General features: G+C 41.2%; 1 long non-coding RNA gene across 1 annotated transcript in view; it reads left to right on the forward strand.

The window, feature by feature from the left end:
- The window catches only part of LOC108448022, a 91,985-nt gene that overhangs the window by 1,071 nt on the left and 70,954 nt on the right, over positions 1 to 19,960 (forward strand). The window contains exon 2 of the long non-coding RNA XR_001863796.1: positions 4,142 to 4,350. This is a non-coding gene — a long non-coding RNA (uncharacterized LOC108448022). The remainder of the gene's footprint in view (positions 1 to 4,141; positions 4,351 to 19,960) is intronic.

Genomic DNA, 19,960 nt, shown 5'->3' on the forward strand with positions numbered 1-19,960 from the left:
GGGTAGGGAACCCCTCGGTCCCCCCAGCGGCAGCATGTGCCTCGGGGGGGGGTCCCACCTTCTTTGCAATAACTTAACTTGTCTGCTATCAATGCAAACACTTTTATTTTTAAGCACTAGTTATATCAGGTCTGGGCTATTTCTAGAGCCTCACAAGCAAGGATGAGCCATTTCCTCTCCGGTAATCTAAATGGGCTACTAAATCTAAGATTAGCAGTCTTCCTGCCTTAAATGATATTAGTGTCTCTGTCTATAAAATCTTCTATGTTAAAATAAGAATCTACCTGGGAATACACATCCAAATAACTGAATTTCAATTATTCTGTTAATCATCTTAAAGAAAACACTGTATTAAGCACTAGGATTTCTTCATTTGTTTAACAAAGCAATTCCTTCTAGTTGCACACAATTGTTTTAATTTAAAAGTGAATGTATTGCCAGGTGAATTCACTTGCATATGTGCTGGCACATTAAAATGATTTCCCTTTAAGACATCTCATGTGTATCAGATGTTGGAGTCAGAGCTTCACAGCTCAGTGACCAAGACCAAGCTGCTCAAAACAAACAAATTGGATCATTTCATTGATTCAGAGACAGGCATCAAGATAAAGTGTTTTCAGAGGTGCTATTTTCAGCATTGGCATGGACTCTGTCAGAGATCAAAATGCTGTATTAGCCATCCAGCTATTGAATTAATGTTCATAAAGATCACCTTGCACTGGCAGCACTTGGAAGATTTAAGCCAAAGTGCACAGGCATATGGAAAACAAAGTGCTGGATTGAAAACAGCTTTGAAGTTTATATAAGGTGTATTTCCAGGCAAATCATGGGTTTTGAAAGAAGAATTGTGACACAATCACCTTGGTGTTTGCCATTGTCACCTTTAGTTTGTGCACATCCCTGAAGTATTCTAGCAGCCCCTTCTCCCAAGAGCAGAATAATACGGGAAGAGGAACAGCCCTCAACATCACTGCATTGTCATCAGAGTTGGTTTTGCCATTGCATTGAGTAGGATCTTAGACAGAAGGCATGGACACAACAGAAATGGATACTTCAGGGGGGTTTTTTTGCCTTTTATTTTGTCCTGTGTTGAACAGTCCTTTCAAATGTCAACTTTCCTGATCAATAAAGGCATTTCATGACAATTAAAAGTAAACAATGTCTTCTAAGACACTAGATTTTAATCTTTTGTAGGAAAGGTTAGAAGAAGACAATATAATTTGAGGGAGAGTGAATCAGCCTCATTTCCTGGCCAAATTCTATTTAGGGTTATTAGTTTCCTTTTGTCTTTGTATTCCTCCACTTTTTCAGAGACACTGTAGTTTACATTCAAACACAAGAGCACTCTGGCATGCTGTTAAAGGTCTGTTTCCTTCCACTGCACAGGTGACTATGCTGAGGTTGTGGGAAGAGCAATTATTAATTGTTAAGTCATAGCACTCTGCATTCTAGGGCTAGTCTTTAGATTAAAAGCTGCTGTATAAACACAGATTGCAATGAAAATGTATTATCCTTTATTGCCTTTATTATTTTATGTTTCTTTACTCCTATAAGGAATGAATACTTTGAAATATTTTGCAATGTCAAATATCTCTTAATTCTGCTTCTGAACACACACTAAACTCAGTGATGTCCAGCAAGATCTCAGCTGTGAGCTTTAGTCTAAATCTAAGTACTTTAGATCTTTCAAGCAGTATTGACATGACTAAAGGATAGAACCTCTGAAGTGCCTCCAAGTTGCAATCCCTATAGAGTCAGACTGAATTGGCAAAACAATAGTATTTATCGAGGCCATCAAATTAAGGGTGGTAGCATGACTTTGTATAAACATATCCTAGAAGTCCAATCAAAATCTGACAAACAGGAACATGCTAATCTTACAGTAAGAAAATCAATTACATTTTAAAACCTCAACCTCTCTTTACCTATAAAGCATAAGGAGATTGAATCCATGATCTGATGACAGACTGCCCTTGAATTCCTACATCATAAACTGAAAGTGGCAACCGATAAACCTCCAAAGGGATGAGCCTCTCTTCTGAAATGCACTGAATATACACCAGCTATGTTCGAGTCACTCAGTGAAGTAGGTACTTATGGAGTCTTAACACATTGCTACAGTATGCTTCAGGTCTGGTGTCACATGCACTAATAGCAGGGTAGAGAGATAGAGCTAATCTCACCTTCATACAGTCAAGGCATAGTCACTGCTCACAGAAGTAGTATCATGGTGTTAGATCTCTCCTGAGACTTCTGCCCTACAGCATCCCCACCAACGGGCAGGAAAGGGCTGAGGGGTGTCCCTGAATCAGCACATCCTTTGGCAGTCCTGAAAGAGCCCTCCCCTGTGGATTGCTGCCAGAGGAGATGGTGCCTACCACCCTGCTGGGCTCCTCAGGCTCTCCCCCTCCAGGGTTTCTTGACAGATTGGCAGAAGTCAGAATGAACCCTACGTAAATTTGTTTTCAGATGTTTACAGGCTGCAGGTTGCTTTGGTAACGTGGTTTAAATCCCAGTATAGGTCTGTTTGATTTCATCTGTGTAGAAGTCTTTATAAGATGACCAGGATCTCTTTTCCCTGTACACTCATCAGTTATTTATGTTGGACTGTGGTCAGGAAGCTCAGGCAGACTAAGACTCTTTCAGCATTGTTACTGACAGGACCTATGCCACAGCTTCATCTGTTTTATTTTCCTCAGCAATGCAACCAAACTAGCATGTTTCCATTCTCCCACAGTGAGCAGATGTCAGCCACACAGCCCCTGCTTGGGATGGGGGGACAGTGCTGCATTTCCATAGATAACTCAGCACTGACTATGCCCTGCAGAGCCCAGCCCAGCTCCTCTGTAAACCTCATAGTCATATTTTCCACGTGTGGTAGAAGCCTGATTTTACTCCAGCCACCTCAGCTGATCAATATGTTGACATTAGCTATTAGAGATGCAAGATCATGTGGTGAGAGGTACTGTCTCATCAGGCACTTCTGGAACAAATTAAAGAGTTACTACTCCCTGCTTTGCTCACCCACAGTCACCATCTTATTTAGAATGTAAGAATGACAGTAACAAGGGCAATGAGGAGCAGACAAGAAGGACTCATCCCTTTCATTTTGAAAAAAGATCATGTCATTGTCATTTAGACTTGATCCTCATTGTGAACGGAAATATTAAAGGATTAGTGAGTCATTTATACCCAGTTATGCCCTCGAACTGCTCCCATATGTGTGCAGAGAAGAGGATTGCCCAGTGTGACCACCACACCAAGAGAGGGATTGGCTAATGCTTTATTTTCGATGACTTAACAGACTAAGGGAATCCTGTTTCTGAAGAGCTTCCTAAAATAACACTGCTTACTTGTTGTGACAGTAAATCCTAGATTAAAGTATTGCTCTTCTTTCTACCTTTCCTTCTATTTCTTTCTCTTACAAAAATAAAAATATTCTCCTACACCTCAGGTAGGATATTGAACATAATTGTCTGGAAACACATGCTTCATCTGGGAACACTGGACATGCAAGAGAAAACCAAAATCCTAAATTTCATGGCAGCTGATAGGAGCAGTGCATGAAAACTATGTAAGAAACTATGTAAGACTTTAAAATATTGTTCTGAAGCTAAACATGGTGTAATTTTTTAGAACATCGGAAGCTGAGATGGAGTAACATCACAAACTCATTTCTGTTTTATGCTACACGCTTGAATGCAGTCTAGTGTCAGACAGCTGGGGAAGTTTTATGTACTATTTTGATTGCTGAGCACTGAGACATGGCAGACTGCCATTCCAATCCACCAGTTTCAAAAGCAGGAGCAGTGCAGGCCATGTCACACAGCTTGTGAGCCTGTAAGACACTTTCTTCAGCTATAGTAGGATTTGGATGGCTGTAAGTCCCTGTTTACAAATGATCGAGTAAAAGTGCTGCTTTTGGCAAGAATCTGACTTAAATGGTCTCATTGCACTCCCTAAGTAACTAGCTGTGTACCCAAGCCCTACTCAAGAGTGTACATACACAAGGTTTTTCTATCATAACTACACGCTGGGAAACTGAGCGTCCCATGAGGGGGAAGAGGATTGCACCACACACTTATGCTTCCCAGTTCATCTGTAAATAAGCTGTGACTCCCTAATTGCTTCCCTTATTAAGCTGCTGAGGAGTGCAGAGGACAGGCCTCACCCCATGATCCTGCTGCGCCTGGCAGGTGCCTTTAGCAGTTTCATGGGGACTGTAAGCCCACTGCATGCCCTGCTGTGGCCAGGTCACTGAAGCAAAGGAGCTGCTGGGGAAAATGTGTCACTATGGGCATTGCCAGGAGGAGTCTGAGCATCCTGGAGGAGTCCACCCAGGAGAAGAAGGTAAGGCTGATAATGGAGTTAATGGCATAAAGCACTTGTAGCTGGTATACAGACAAAGTCCTTTTTTATCTTTCAATAATGTGTCTTAAAAGAGGTTTTGAATACAGGTTTTCAATTTATCTGTTATTACCTAGCAGTCTTCTTTCAGCTGTATAATATGTCAATAAAGATTCATTTGGGGCCTTGAAGGCCAGAATCCTTTGGAAACCAAAAAAAGCCTCTGCTTCAGCTGTGGCTCGAAAAAATCTCTCCTCTTTATTTCTGCCTCTGAGTTTCATGCTTCTCTACTTCCAGGTTGTATTCACTGCAGTATCATTAGTAAATGCTGCTTCTGGATACATTATGCAGCAGGAAGAAATAAAAGCAGTGAGATGTCCATCATGGTTTGAAGATCTAATCCGTAAAGGGTTTTAGAAAATTCTCATTGCTGGGACAGGGAGATATCCAAGCACACTCAATCACACGTGTTGGTCTTACTGCCTATGATGAATTTTGCACTTCATACTTCTGCCAATGGAGAGCAAGGTAGTGTGACCACCTTGTGTACGAGCCTGCTTACAGCTGTCATTGGCAGGAAAGTGCACAAAAACTGATGCCTAGTTACTCAACGGTTGGTGTCACAAGCCCCAAAGGGTTTAGCAGGTTCCAAGTCCTTATTTAGGTACTCAGACTCGCACTGCTCTGTACGGAGAAGGTCAAGTAACTCAGAAAAAATGGTGCAGAAAGGAAGGGATGCAGGGTGGGAATCTGGGACTATGGAAGTCAGGGTGCATCTCAGTGTTCCCACTTTCTTTCCCTGGCTGCCCTTCCACCTCCCTCCCTCATACCCTGACCAGAGGGTGGTCGGGGCTTAATCTCGACCTGGATGGAGATCAGGAAACAGTCAGATCTGTACTGTATTCAGTGTTCTCTAAACAAGCAGGTAAGGATGACTCCCTCAGGTGACAGAGGGAAGAAAGGGAGTATATGCATATCCCTTGAATTCCCAGTAAAGTCCCTCTGGACACAAGACAGGAATGAGTGTTCAGGTCTACCTGGTCAGAGGTCAGGTGAATCCCAGGCACAACAAATCAAGGCATGGTTGAGAGGTGCCTTTGGTGTTAAAATTGCAGTGGGAGAAAACTCCTCTCTTGTTGTATGACCTCAGATACAAAGCTTGTTGTATACTGGAGGAACAGCAGTGATGCCAGAGTGGCAGATGCACTCAGAAGGAGAAGGAGAGAGAGATTAATCTGCATTGGTGTGCATGGGCATCCAACTAGGCATTAAGTCCAAACTGCTTCATTGGAAGTATCAGGGCTTTTAGAGACTTTTCCTTTCAGGAAATGGAATTTCTGATACTTCAAGAACTTTAATGTCATAACACATAAAGTGCCTTTGGCTATCTTTGAGATCTAGTCACAGCCATGCAGAAGTTGCACCTCTAATAGTGGAAGTAGGAAAATTCAGGAACCTCCATCCCTCCGTAACCATTTTATACTATTCTGAAGTTTTAACATCCTATGGGAATAATAAGAGGTGACGCAAGAATCAGACTTGGGTTTCCTGACTTTAGTGTTCTTACCGTCACTGAAACACCAGGGGAAGCCAGATAAGATTTCATATGAACCCTTCCAGGATAAAGAGCAATACTTAAAATTGTGGCATGTAAAGTCATACTGCCATTCACATTTGCTGGAACTTGACAGGTCTTTTATTATTATTTTATGTATTTTCCATTTTTTCTTTTATATTTACTTTTGCGTTATCTCGTGGCATTTTTTGTATTGCTATTATGGAAAGTCTTGTATTCCGCATATTATTCTGTGGTAAGAGGATATGAATGAACTCTGATTCAGCAAGTCAGCAGTACTGCAAGAAAGACTTCAGGGTCAAAGCAATTGGCTGCCATAGACATAAAAGCATTACACTAAAATAGCATTGCAGCATTCACAGAAGGCACAAAAAAATCAATTTCTCTTTAGAGACTACAGAAATAATTATGATCTATTTTTGCAGTACAAGTAGAATCCAATTTTTTGATGATGTCAGTTCTTTTAGGTACTCCATGATGTCATTTGCATAGATGATGTAAATAGAAGAACAATCAGCATTACAGTTCTCATCAATAGTGGCTGGATTTGCAGTTTCATTTCAAATAGATCCCAGTCTAGATTCTGGATTTTTAGTGAAATGTCACCTAACCATTAGGACCACACTGACTTGTACAACTGAAAAAAATCTCCCAAGGAAAGTCAGTGTCCTGTGCACTTTGCATTTTTTTGCTTTGTTCTTCCTTAAAATGAAACAAAGAACATCCAAAAGCAATTTGTCATTTTGGTTCAGAAAACACTGAGGCAGAGGAAGAGAAACGGCCTAGTATGGGATTTCTTTTTTTTCACCAAGTGGCATATTTTGAAGTATTTTGCAATAAATTTGGCTCAACCTTGAGACAAAGGCTCTGGTTGGTTCCTCACACATCTGACTTCATGTGTTCACCTCTATTGATGAGGTAATTGCTGCTCAGCCCCTCGCAGCCCACCCCCATGGTGCAGGACCCAAGCGCTCACTGGTGCCCTGTGGATCAGAGCCTGCAGGAGATGCTGGGTTTGCATCTTCAGCTCTGAGAATAGGGATGCAGGGGACTGTCAAAAGACGCAGCTCCTTTTCTCAAAAGCCTTTTTTTCTGCAGGTCAAGTAGTCCAGGATGGGCCCCATAGTTTCAGATAAGCTGTCCTCTGAGAGATGGCATGGCACTGCTGCTAGTATGGGATTTCTTTTTTTTCACCAAGTGGCATATTTTGAAGTATTTTGCAATAAATTTGGCTCAACCTTGAGACAAAGGCTCTGGTTGGTTCCTCACACATCTGACTTCATGTGTTCACCTCTATTGATGAGGTAATTGCTGCTCAGCAGCCCCTCGCCCACCCCCATGGTGCAGGACCCAAGCGCTCACTGGTGCCCTGTGGATCAGAGCCTGCAGGAGATGCTGGGTTTGCCTTTTCTCAGTGACTTCAGCTCTGAGAATAGGGATGCAGGGGACTGTCAAAAGACGCAGCTCCTTTTCTCAAAAGCCTTTTTTTCTGCAGGTCAAGTAGTCCAGGATGGGCCCCATAGTTTCAGATAAGCTGTCCTCTGAGAGATGGCATGGCACTGCTGGCAGCCTGTGAGCAGCACAAGTGCAGGAGTACTGTATGCTTTGCAAACTAAGCCTGGCAAGGCGCTCAGCTCAGGGGCAGGGTAAGATGTATCTCCTGCTGTGTTTACTTGTTTGCAGGTGAAATAAAACACAGCCAGTCAGTGGGGAATATAATGCTCTAATGCACATTATCACTTCCCTTCTGAGTTTACATCATCAACACCATCCAATCATCTCCTTATTATATACAGCCAGGTGCATACACTTTCTTTAAATCTATTTAATCATAAGACTACCTCCACAAAGTTTAGGATACAAAATGCATTTGCCCATGCAGAGAATAGAAAAGAACATTTGTATCCCAAGGTGGTATTTTAAAAGTGATTACTGTAAACAAATAAAGTCCAGCTAGAGGTGTAATAAAAACTGCAAATGAAATGCAAACAATTAAAAAACCCCAAAACTTTTCCATTTTAAAATTGCCAAAGCAGATTTAAGTAACTAAAAATAGGTCTTGTTTGGAATAAAAAAAGAAAAAGTTTTTTCTACTTTTCCATTTTGAGGAAGTTCTCAATGACTTAATAAAATGTGAAATTTCTGAATTACGGAACTTCTTTAAAATAATGCTCAAAAGCTGATGATTGCAGTTTAGTCAATTTAGTCTGTTAACAAATGTCTATTTGACTATTAATGATGCAGTGAAATAATATATGCATTGGTTTGTATTTTTGGTTTGCATGAGCACTTGGTCCTGATTTGCATATCTGCATACTCAAGCAAAACCCCCACTAGTGTAGAATAGGTTTTTAAAGCCTTGCTCAAAAATACATGCAGATGTTTTTCACTTTCTCATTAAGAGGTTGTTTCATATGCTAGCTCACCATTTTAACACCTTTTCTGAAGTGATCATTACCATTAAAGACTTTTCCCAAAGAGGGGAAGTGGCCTCTGCCTCACCTATCCCCATCCAGAAATGCCCATTGCTGGGGCTGACCTGCATGGCTCCTGTGGTCAAAGCTGAGCTGTCTGAAAGGGATGGAAAGTCACTTCTGACAGGGGAACAATGACAGGAAAATGGCAGGTGCTCTGGGAGAGGTTTTCAGGGATGTTTTCAGGCAGCCAGAATATGCAGTTGGGAGTGATACATGAAAAAACCCTCCGTTTTTGGCCACTCCCAACACTTCAGAGAAGGAAGCAACTGCCAGGCTGAACACTATTGTCTGATTATAATAGAGACACATATGGAAAGAAAAGAGTCTCCATAGCAGCCCATTTGAAGAAGAGCTCGATCTTCACTTGGGAGTTGTCCAGCTGGTGGCCAGGAGCCTGGAGTTCACGAGCTCTTGGTAGCAAACACAGCTGAGGGACTGTGCCCTGCTGCATTGCCTCAGCTGTAATTTCTGAGTGGCTGGAAGGTGGAGTTCTATGTAGCTGTAATTTGTCCTCTGGGTGACAAAGATCAATAAACACACCAAGGTCCCTAGCAGGAGATCAAGGATAAAACCTGCCAAACACCTAGTACAAAGAGCTCGGCAAATCTCTGAAGTTCATCATATTTAGTAACTCGCTATATTGGATTTACTGTGCATGGCACAAACAAGGGTTTTGAACTATTGAGGGTATCTTTCCTTAGGATCCTCTAATGCCCCTCTAAGGGCATGGTGGTTAGTGATCAGATTAATATATTTCAAGGTTTCCTGCCATACACCATAAAGAAAGAAATAGAAGAAGCCAAACAAAGTAAATTTTCTTCCAGAATGTTGTATGACTATTCAGAAGTATGAACTTGCTTCTTCACATATAAAATGCTTAGAAAGAAAATGCTTAGAAAACTAGCCAGCATGGTACAATTTTTTAAAAAGTATTTATAGTTGTCTTTTTTTGAGAAATAGCTTTTTGTACTATGGAGGGTTCAGAAAAGAGTAATCTTGTTGACAGATTTTTAGTTCTGCCACTTAAAAATAGCAAAATGGTTTTTAAAAATTTTCTAAATATCCTTATGTTCTGACAATATGTGCTATACTTCTCAAATCAATGAAGGGATGAATACAGTCCTATCTCAGGCTTGGAGATGTTTGAGAAAGGCAGGGGGAGATTTACCTCTCATGTGAGCTCATGCCTGTTTATTTTCTGCTAATACTAGTCACTACCCAGCTGTTGATTAAAAGCAAAAGCTCTAATATCCCATTGCACGGACTACTTTTAAGAAGTGCTGCTAGATAAACAGCCACACTGGACTACGAATGAAAGTTTTCACTTCTTTTGTCGCTTTTAACCCTTTCTGTTAGAGTTATTTTCCTTAACATGAAACAATCAAATGTTCCTAACAACACAGATAACAAGAGAGAGACCACTTTGGGTATCTGGTGGATGGAGCACGGAGTGCAGGAATCCACATGCTGCATTAAGAAATATCTCATAACTTTTTACCAAATATTTGCAGGTAAGGAGGCTGGATCACAAGCCTCCCTTTTCAAGGTTCTGACTCATCAGACACCGAAGTGACTCCAGTAGCAAGTTTACTGTAAAGTGATGTGATGGCCAGTGACCCTACCACACAAGGGACAAAGAAAGTCCGCTGGTAGGACAGTCCCTAGTACCAGAAATTCCTCCCATATCAGGGTGACAAAAGAGGCTTCTCCCAGGATGCTCTGTCCTGCTATGTTAATGTGCCCCAGTTCTGCTTCCCTGGTTGGCCTCCCCGCCCCTTGTTACCTAATATGTCCCTGCCCTAGAAGGTTCTCCACTCCAGGTTCCCCCATTGGTCCTTGTCCCATCGCCATTCCCCCAGAGTTTCCCCACTGGCTCCCTTACCCTAGTCCTGCCTGTGTACCGCCCCTGTGCCCTCAGACCATTGGTCTCTGATGCTCGATCAGGTCCCCTACTTAAACCTGGACCCTCTATTGTTCCTGATCTTTGTCCCTGGATCTCTTCTTGGTGTGGCTGCAATAAACCTTGTCCGTGGAACCCCATACGAGGACCCTTCCCAGCTCTTTGTCGTTGACCCATATACTGAAGCTATCCGTGCGTGTGTGCATGTATGTGTATGTGAGTGTGTGGTGGTCCTGCCGAGGGGCTTCACTAAGGAGATGCTTTTAGGAAGGTCGCGGCATCTCGCACTCCGGCACCGCAAAGCCGCAGCACCCAGCTAGCGACAGAGTGAAGTAATGTTTCAATGCAGGCTCTTGACATGAAGTTTAGCTTATTCTGTGTCATTGTGACTTTAATAAAAACTCTTCATTCCCTGACTCCATAGGTGTTTTTACTGCTTGCAGGATGAAGAATGCTTATGCTCAGGAAAGTGGCCAGCACGCTGTACTTCAGTATTCCTGCTAGATGTCATGAGCATGGCGCATGAGATGACATGTGCATGAAGGCTTACATTATCTTTGAGAATATCAAATGAACATTATCTGCAATCCAGTAGGTTCTTTATGGATAATTTGCCACCTACACATACATTATTAAAGCTTTTGATGCACCTGAGTGCTCATCTCTAAGTTACAGCAGTAAGATGAAACCCCACCAAGTTATTATTACACGATTTTTCTTGCTAATATGGTATTTTACTACTGTAATTACGTCCATGTAGGAGACTCCAGAAAAAGGTTTCATCTCCATTATTAGTGATTTATAGGATCAACTTTGTGCATGTCTTGAGCTCTCCTGTGACCTGCTGAAGCACAATTAATGGAAGCTATAACAAGGAAAGTTGAATTCCCTCAGAAGACAGAAACAGGACTTCCAGAAACAGGAAGAGGGGAAAAATCTATTACAGCAAGAGGAAAATGTAGAAGAACAGGAACATATTACAATAAGAACAGTTATGGGGAACCTGACCACAATGGGGTAGAGAGGTGGAGAAGAATTATGATAAAAAATACATATGCTGCTCAGTAAACCCCTTCTGGCAAGGATTGTATTTACACAGAGAACACTTTTGCTTTGTTTTTAAAAACTTAATGCCCCAGATGTTAATGGGAGAAAACGTCTGAGACTTCATTCTTGTGTTGAAAACTGTATGAGTCAAGCCCTGGGAAAAAAGGCAATGTCCTCTACACAAGAAGAGGACTCACTGCACCGTTATTCTGAAGACCAAGGTCAAAATCTACTTGTCTTGAGGGGTTCTTTGGCCAAAGTCTCTCCTGATGAGATTAGGTCTGGAAATAACACCATGTTCTTTAAGGACAGGGAATTTAGAGTGGAATTCAATAAAAATTCCTCTGAGTGTGGTATTTTCCTTCATTTCCTCTTCCACTCTGCTGTAGTGCAATATCTCTCCTCCCAGCTACAAACTGCAGCAAAACCTGTCTGGGGAGAATAAGGTTTATGTACAATGCCTGATTGCAATAAAGCTGGCTGAGCTAAAGTATGAAGCCTCACATAAAGCTGTTCACTTACTTTAAAGACTAGTCTGTGTTGCTTCAACCCTCTTGCACCAAAGGGGTTTGTACTGCTCTAATTCTGTAACATGGGAAGGCTGCAAAACTCGCATGTGGCGTACGATGAGATGAAAGACATTATTACTTTTTAGGTGAAGTCTAGTGTTATAATTATTCTCTTGACTGCTGTTAAATCTTTTCTGGAGCAGATTCCCTCTATGACAGTAAGCTTACCAGTTATAGAAAAGGAATATTTTTCTTTATAACCTTCATAATGTCCTTGCTTTACTCTTGTTTAGCAGAAACAGCATTTAAAGAGAATTTTCTGACTCTTTTTTTGTAGCGGGTCCCAGGAGCTCAAAATTTACAGTCCTGCCTTCGTCCTTGGAAATATATCTGCATGTTCACAACTTCAGATTGAAGTACAAATATTTTGGCTGTTTGGTTAAAGCCCCTAACTTAGCTTTCCTGCTGGGATTTTGCAGCCAGAAAAGATATATCTGTGTTTTCTTTTTACTTTCAAAATATTTTGTGTACTTGAGTTGTACTATCTTTTGTTTAGAATTAAGTTTTCTGTTGTTTTGTCTTGAAGTAGTTCAAGGACTGGGTAGGGAGGGTCAACGTTAGACTTTAAAGAATACATGAAGCAAGCACTTACAGAAATAAGATCCTAAGGTGAGAGACAGTTAGGAGATTTGCAGAGAATGTATGATTGCATTTTGTGAGGGTGCTGAATTGCAATTAATAATGCAGAGTGCTGCTGATTAAGTACGTGATAAATCTATGTTCTAGAAGAAGTCATCAATTTGCAGCTGAGGTTATGGTACTATTTGTAGGCATAAGTTCACATAACCTCATTTATAGATGTGCTAACTACTTGTTCCCACACAGAGGACTTTATTTAAGTCCCTTGTACATGTGGAATGTGTCATCTGTTTGCATGTGCCACCTTTGTTTTGGTTTGGTTTTAGTTTTGGCTTGTTTCTTACACTACTTTTTGCTTCCAAGCTTAATGTGAGGTAAGCACAAGCATGTACTGTTGTCACACTGAGTGTTTTAAATAACACTCTAATGTGAATATGTGTTTTAGATAACACTTATAATGTGTAAGTATGCTGTTCCTTAAAAATGACCAATTTGCCCACTGCTGGGCAAAACTAGAGGTCATACCAGTGTAAAAGAAATGCACATAACATTACCATAGTAGCAAGTGAAATTAATATAGTGAAGGTATAAAACTTAGTGATAGACTATTTATATGAAAAACCTTTTACACTGAGAGGTAAGTCTTTCTCAAGGTCACAAGTTGTATCTCCTTCACCTCCTGGTTATTGCATGATTATAACTAAGCATCCAAATACTAAATAAGAGAGAAATGAGGGAGACAATTTGGGAAATAAAGGCATTTATGAGGGAATAAATTAGTTACTGACTAAATATTTTCAGCATTTTGATGTTTCTTGTGTGCCAAGAGACATTGCTGAGTAGGTGTCAAAAGTCCAAGCAAATTCAATCTAAAGATAACCTCAAAGAACATTCCCTGCCAGCACTTTGTTTATTTTAGCAGTTCAATATGTTTCACAACATGAGATGAATTTTCATTATGTATTGCTGGTAGTGTATCACTCTGCAAGAACCTGCAATGACCTCACTTAAATTTTTCACCCACCCAGGAGCAATTTCTCCATTAGCCAGGCTGCATGGGGGCTGGGGGTGGAAAGTTCCTGCTGCTCTGAGGCTGAGGACAGCATGTTATAGTATACAAAAGCAGTCAGACTAAGAAAATGCAATGCTTTAGTCTAATTTTCACCTAAGGGCTGTCTATTAATGCACAAACACCATCTAAAACCTGTGGCAATCTTTTCTAGATCTTCATTAAAGCACCATTTTTTTTTCCCCAAACAGGATAAAATATCTGACACAGGCACAGTAAAATTATTCAAACATTGCTTATATACAGCCTTTATGACTATCAGTCTTTGTTTTAACCAAGAGAAGCACACCAAATTTACAGAAGACAGTACAATAGTCCCTGATCTTTAGACCACAGGGCAAAAAGCTACAATCATGGAATCACAGAGTGAACTGGATTGGAAGAGACCTTAGAGATCACTAGTTCCAATCTCCCTGCTGTGGACTGGGACATCTTTCACTAGACCAGATTACTCAGAGCTCCATCCAACCTGGCCTTGAGCACTTCCAGGGATGGGGCATCCACAACATCTCTGGGCACCTTGTTCCAGTGCCTCACCACCCTCACAATAAAGAATTTCTTCATAATATCTAATCTAAACCTTTTTGAAACCATTGCCTCTTGTCCAATCACTACATGCCTTGTATAAGGAGAGTCAAGGACAAGTTCTACTGGAAAAAATGCTAGATTATTTTTTGCCCACACAAGCATAACATGATTCAATCTTTTTTTATAGTGTGAAGTCTGAAATGCCAGAGAACAGGGAAAGGAATTTCAAACTTACCAGTCGGCTTTCAAGTGGGATGTAAAATCAAAATAAGGAATAATAGCCCAAAGAACTTCTCTGTGTACAGGCTACAGGCAATCCTTAACTACTTAGCTAAGTAGCTTACACAGCTACTAAGGAAAAAAATCTTTAATGTGTAGGATTAAATCTGAAATTACTCTTTTTCCCCACTTGTATTTTGTCATTTGGTTGCCCAAGCACCTGTTTTGTTAAGTTTATATTAGTGTCCAACAGAACAAAATCCTCAGCTGAAGGCAGGGTCTCTGGGCCTTGCTGGAGTAATATGGAAAATGACACATTAATATTGCTCTTTAGAGACCTGGAATTAAGTCTTCAGTTTAGCTGCTATTGTTTTGTCATCACAGATTGAGACACAGTTTGACAACACAGTTTAAGGTTATGAATGTTGCTCTTATGGTTAATGTGGCTCTAGAGATCCAGGTTCAGCTCTTGGCTCAAGCACAGGCTTCAGCTGTTCAATAAATCTGTGTGTGTCAGCCTCTAATCTGTAAAAGTCAGATAATAACATATTTTTTTCCCTATACTGTGTGACAGACCCTGCTATCTGAATGTGACATCAGGATGCTACAGTCCACTGATCAAGGGAAAGGTCATCATTTAGTGTTACGCATTCAATTAAAAAAATAACAACAACAAAAAAAAAGGCACAGAGAATGCTTTCCAAGGTCATCGTTACCTGTCAGGCTTTCCTTTTTTTTTTACTGCAGAGTGAATGTCCCCTTTTTCTGCATATTTTTTTCACTGAACAGTCAGAAACAAAACCATTTTTGAAGGAATAACACCTTTCTAAGAGAATTGAAGTATATTTACAGAATATCAAAATGCGTTGACTTCAGATCCAGAGAGGAGCTTGTGCTATGCCACTAAGTGTGCATGAGTACTCCTCTTAGCCACGTTTTCTTACCCTCATCAGAAGAAATTTCTTCCTCATAACAGTGCAAATGGCTATAAAGTTTTTAAATCCCAAAGACTATAAACACATTCATTCAAAGTAGGGCATGGTGTTTGTATATATCTTTGTAGATCTCTTTTTTAATCTGTGTTAGGCAGTAGGTACAATGCAATGCCAGCAAAGTATATTCCAAATATTCATTAAAATATGTATTCCTTTTTCATTCTCTTCAGGTTCTTGACTACTTTGATTCCATAGCCCAGCTACACTTGGTGAGAAAAAATACGTCCTTTACCAGTTTTGAGTTTGCTGCCTCTGCACTTACTGAATGCTCCCTTGTTACTGCATGAGCAGTGATGCTCCCTGTCATCTCTAGATCTTTCATTATTCTACAGACTTCCTCCCTTCTTACTATTCTCTGTTCTAGGGCCAATGTTTCAAATATTTTCAATTTCTCTGACATATTAAAGTTTTTCTGAGTCTTTGCTCAGTCCCATCACCCATGTACGAACTCCTTCAGTTCTACCATAACCTCTCAGAGATCACATGGCCAGTACCACTTACTGGATTCTGCATAAGTCCTGAGTATTGCTTTACAGACAGACACCATAAAGGAATCTATATTTTTCTCCATCCCGTTCTTCATTTCAGCTGGCTTAAAAATGTTTTTATAGTGTGCAAGTTCTTCTGTAATGATGCCTAGGAATTTCTGAAGTTAGTGCAAGCGTGGGGTCCTTGCTGCTAGAGAACATTTTGCTCCCTGGTATATGGGCTTTTAGAGGACTTTTATCTGCAGCATGCATACCTACACCAGGTACAATGAGATTTCCTCCCAGAAAAGAAATCCTTCAGGATGTCTGAAGTGTTTACAGGCACTTCACAAGTTCCTGCTTCTGTGCCACAAATTAAATTATTTTATAAAGACAGATTAGACTGATGAGATTTTGGCATGACAAGCAAAAGTCAAAAAAGAAAATAAAAGAAAAATCCTGGACTACTTGAAAGTGTGTCATGGACTTTAAATTTTTTAGGTGGAGGTCTCTCCTAAGATACTCCTCTCTGCAGAAAAACTCCTCAGATAAAATCCTGTCTGCAGAATGTGTTTCCTGATTACTTATCAGCTACATTTCAAAGTGAACTGTGTGCCACTGAAAGATGCCAATTCAACAGATGAGAGGACTGAAGGTCCTTCAGAGGGACAGAGAAACAAACATGCACCCACGAGATGTTCCGGCTCCAGCGAACTGGCAACGTGGCTCAGTCCAAAGGGAAATTTCTCATCTAGAAAGAATTCATCTTCTGCCTAGATTACATATTTACATGGTCCTTATTACTGTGTTATCTAAATTATTTGTAATCTAGAACTGTATCACTGTAGAGTAATGGGCCATTTTGCAGACACAAATGCAGTTACACACGACACACTGGAGCCTCATAGCAACAGCCTCTTTTTCAGTCATGGCTGCTGCCATGGCAGCTTACCAGGGAAGGCGCATGGGAATGCATGGTTTTGCTGTGGAAGATATGCAGAAGTTGCTGAGTATGTGCTTGGCAAGCATTTGCCCATGGTCTTCTTTTTCCTGCCCAGCTGCTGAACTTTACCCAGGCTGCCATTTGAGTTGCAGCACGCCAGTTATCCGTCTGGCTCGTCTGCTGCACTTGCCAAGTAATGCGCATTAGTTTGGCCTTTGCTGTTTTTCTGTATGTGAATGTGCTTGCTTGAACTAGGGAGAAGCCATGATCTCATTTCATAAAATCCATCAGGTTTTTTAAGCATTAAACTTAAGGATATGTTGGCTCACTCATGGAGAGTCCTTATCCTTCAGTCCATTTAATTCTCAAGACATTCTCTACTTCCCCTGCAACCTTCTAAATATTTGTTTCCTTTTCAATTATGTTGGACAACAAGACCAGAATTATATACCAAGCTGAGAGCAAAACCCTGCTTTAGGAGAAACAGTCTGACAATGCCTGAATTCCATTTCAACGCCCTGTTTCTTTCTCTGAAGCAGCAAGTGTGACAAAGGTTCAAACACCCACTTAAGATGTGTTTGTGCACCACCCCCACATCCTCTCAGCCCTCCTGATGGAGAACTCCAGGCAGTTTGGCTGGAGCCAGGCTCAGTCCGTGCTGCTTGGGGCTGCTGTGAAGGGTAGCTTTTCCCAGCACCGTTCATGGACAGGGCAGTCAGAAACAGCAAGCGATGCTGCCAATCGCTGAATAAGATAGGGCACATGCCAAGGGGCAGAAAGGATGACAACGGGTTCATCCAGTCAGATGTAGCTATGCTAGTCGGAAGAGTGTCCTGGCAGAGAATCTGCAGCTCCAGGGCTTCAGGCAGTTGGGCACACCAGGCAACAGGAAGTGATGGAGTTTGCCCAAGGTTGAGGATCAAGCGACCCTGAATGCATGCGACCATAAGTGCTGGTGAATCAACACACAGTGGCCCCACTCCAGCAACAGTAACAAAGCTGTGTTGCAGAAAACAGCTGGATTACTGCTGTCAGGGGGGACCGAGTGAGGATCTCTTAGCCATGAGCAGCTGTGACATCCTCCATGTCCCTGAGCAGCTGCCCACCTGTGGGTCACAGCAGGGATGGCACAGTGTTGTGCCTTCACCCTGCAGCTGCTACAGTTCTTAGTGTGGATGATGGTGCATTTGCACTTACATGACTGACCATGCTCTGCAATCACTTGGAACACAGGCATATTTTGTTATCCCCGTTTTACTTTATGTCACCTTTCTGTGGGGAGACTGAGGGATAAAGCAAGCAAATAAAGGGTCAAGAATGTCTTAGATGACTTGGTTCATTGTACATGAGTTATAATGCTCAATCCAACCCAAGCCAGATGCACAGAACAGAGAAACGAAACACACAGGAGGTATTTCCTGTTGGCCACAGGAGTCAGACTGCACAGGTTTATCCTCAGCCATCTCTTTTTAATGGTGATCTGTAAGTCTCCAGCTGCTGTGCTGTGAACATCTCTCAAGAAATTCTGCCAGACATCACATTCATGGCTTCATTCACTGCCAGCTCTTACATCACCTGTTGTTGGCAGACTCCATCAATGAGGACGGTTTTCTGGCAATTATGTCAGCCAACCTTCTTCTTTATATGGCTGTGTTGTTCTGCATTTGTTATCAGCTGTTGTAGTTTATGAACTGTTTTCTGGAGAACTTTAAATTGACATATTTGCCTGTAGCTTCCAATGTTAATGCACCTTGACTGCAGGTGCAATTCTGTCTTTTGGACATGTGCTGCTTTTGGTTTGGGTTTGGTTTTTTTTAAGAGAACTGTCAAACAATTAAAGGAAAAGCTAAAGAGCCTCTTTGGGGAAGCAGCAGCCAGAATCTCTCTAAAATGTTCAGAAAGATATAGGAGGCGGTTCCTGCAAACCTATCAGTCAGCTTCCAAACTCCCCAGTGAGGGCTTGGAGGCTGGGGATGGTTGGTTGGGGATTAGGTGGAAGCTGTTATCACGGGCTGGCTAGGTTATGCATTTCCTTCAATTCAATCCCTGCTGTGCACAGGGCTGCAATGTACCTAAGAGAGGCATGTTCTTTGCTTCCCTTTTGAGCCCTGTTCTGGCCAAAAAAGCCTTTATCAGAGAACACATTTGAGTACCGTTGTTCATTAATGATAACTGAAACGGAATGCAACCTCTTTTTCATCTCCATTGCCTCTGCTGTAATTCCTCATGGAATAAAATCTCCTGGGACTTTGCAGCACTACAAGTTGATTCCTAAAGGAAATTTAAATAAACATTGCCTAAGTTTGATAGAAGTAATCAGTTGGGTTCTTTCCTTTTGATGTCTACAGCCTGAAGTTGCAGAAAGTCTTAATCTCCCAACTTAAGAGAAAGAGAGCGAATCATCACTGCAATTTTATGCTTTTTTCTTGAGCAGTTGTCTGCTTTTCTTTCATTTATTTATTATAATGACCAGAGGATTGCAACCAGTCATTAGTATGGGAGGGAGCCTGGATGCTGTTCTTGTGGGAATTCCACACTCCCTGCAAGTCTTGCATAAGGCAGACTTTCCCTCAGAGTCAGTACAGGATTCCTTCTTGCCAGACACTCTTTTCCTTTAGCAATGGGACCATATGAGGAAAAAGTAATCTTTATTCCCCATTAGGAAACCTCATTCTTCCTCCTCAAACCAGAGATATGTTAAAACTCCCATTACGTAAACATAAAACAGCACTTTAATGAAATTGTCAGTGTCTTTTTATGATGTCCCAATATTCTAGTTTGACAGGTTTATAAAATAAGGTGGACTTTGCCACTCTCCTTAAAGTGTAACACCTTCCCTCTGCTAGTTAATAACATTACTTAAGTAGTCTGTGTTATGACATTGAAGGTCACATGTTCAAATTCTGCTGATCAGTCAAAGCAAATGTCATCGCAAAAGCAATGGCTTCTTTTCTTACTCATTTTTTATCTGAGAATTGCTGCTGATGAGCAGTTCACAGCTCCCTGGCATGGATGCATCAGCAGGTGCCATTCTTTTTTCAGTACTGGAAAAACAATCACTTATGTAATTCTCATACTGCCAAAAATCCACACCACAGACGAACCATCAAAATACCAGCTGAATTTACTACATGGTCAGATGAGCAGTCAGAAAACAAATACTTATCTGAAACTGCAAAAAAAAAAAAAAAAAAAAAAAAACCCAGAGATCATAGAGGCTGGTTAGAGCAAAAGGGGGGAGCAT

This window comes from Corvus brachyrhynchos, unplaced genomic scaffold (genome assembly GCF_000691975.1).
Source record: "Corvus brachyrhynchos isolate BGI_N302 unplaced genomic scaffold, ASM69197v1 scaffold14, whole genome shotgun sequence".
NCBI classification, from domain to species: Eukaryota; Metazoa; Chordata; class Aves; order Passeriformes; family Corvidae; genus Corvus; species Corvus brachyrhynchos.